Below are 1,542 nucleotides of genomic sequence, written 5' to 3' on the forward strand. Positions count from 1 at the left end.
CGGGAGCGGCCACTGCACTCCAGTCTGGGCGACAGAGTGAGACTCCAACTCTAAAAACAAACAAACAAAAGACAGTTTAGGGGGCCGAGCGCGATGGCTCATGCCTGTAATTCCAAGAATCTGAGAACCAGAGGCAGGAGGATTGCTGGAGCCCAGGAGTTCGAGATCAGCCTGTGCAACATAGCAAGACCTCGTCTCTACAAAAAAATTAGACAGGCGTGGTGTCCCGCGCCTGTATTCCCAGCTATTGGGAAGGCTGAGGAGGAAGGATCGCCTGAACCCAGTAAGTCGGGGCTGCAGTGAGCATGGATGATCATGACACTGCACTCCAGCCTGGGCGAGAGTAAGATCCCTATTCAAACAAATAAACAAACAAAACAAGCTTAGGGCAGGATGTCTCTGCTTTTATTGAATCATGAACTCCTTTTACTACCATGCGCTCACTTAGGAATAATTCCTCATTTTTGTATCTAACGGAAGTCAAAATCAATTAATAAATACCAAAAACTTTTCCCGAGTTGACTTTTTTCTTTCGACAAATTTTAATGTTTTCCTATTTAACATGTGATACAAACTGTTTCAACTGTGTAAGGAAAAACATGGTTTGGAATGTATATAGCAGTTCTACATTTCTAGATTTAAAATTATGTACACTTTACGGGATTAAAGCCAACAAAACTGCGTTCTTGACTGATGCATAGAATTAATGTATTTTCGTTTAAAATATCAAATTGTAGCCGGGCTCTGTGGCTCAGCCTGTAATCCCGCGCCTTTGGGAGGCTGAGGTGAGTGGATTGCCTGAGCCCGCGGGTTCCAGACCCGCCTGGGCAACTTGGCGAGCCCTCATCTCTACAATAAATCACAAATTAGCCGGGCGCGGTAGTGCACGCCTGTAGTTCCAGTTACTTGGAAGGCTGAGGCGGAAGGATCGCCGGAGCCCAGCAGGTCGAGGCTGCGGTGGCGGGGAGCCGCCACTGCACTCCAGTCTAGGCAACAGACTGAGACTCCAACTCAAAAACAAATAATAAATAAATAAATAAATAAAATAAAATATCAAATTGTTTTTTGTAATTGTTGTGTCTCTTATTGCTAAATGATGAGAGGTTTCAACTTGTTGTTTGTAAAAGAAACATTGCAAATTTAGCTCATTTTAATTCCCCAAAAATAAGGAGCCAGATTGGGTGTAATCATCACTATATTTCTCCTTCCAATATTCTGTATCATGTACTAAGTGCAATGTATGGATACAGTGAGGATCACCTGTGGCAAAAATGCAGAATGAGGCCAGGCTGGGTGGCTCAGCCTGTAATCCCAGCACTTTGGGAGGCCGAGGTGAGAGGGTTGCCTGAGCCCGCAGGTTCGAGACCAACCTGACCATCATGGTGAGACCTCGTCTCTACAATAAATCAAAAACTAGCCGGGCATGGTAGTGCGCACCTGTAGTTCTGGCTACTCGGAAGGCTGAGGCGGAAGGATCGCTGGAGCCCAGCAGGTTGACGCTGGAGTGGCCATGAGTGTGCCACTGCACTCCTGCCTGGGCAA

This window comes from Carlito syrichta, unplaced genomic scaffold (assembly GCF_000164805.1).
Source record: "Carlito syrichta isolate Samal-C Ts95f unplaced genomic scaffold, Tarsius_syrichta-2.0.1 Scaffold308795, whole genome shotgun sequence".
Taxonomy (NCBI): Eukaryota; Metazoa; Chordata; class Mammalia; order Primates; family Tarsiidae; genus Carlito; species Carlito syrichta.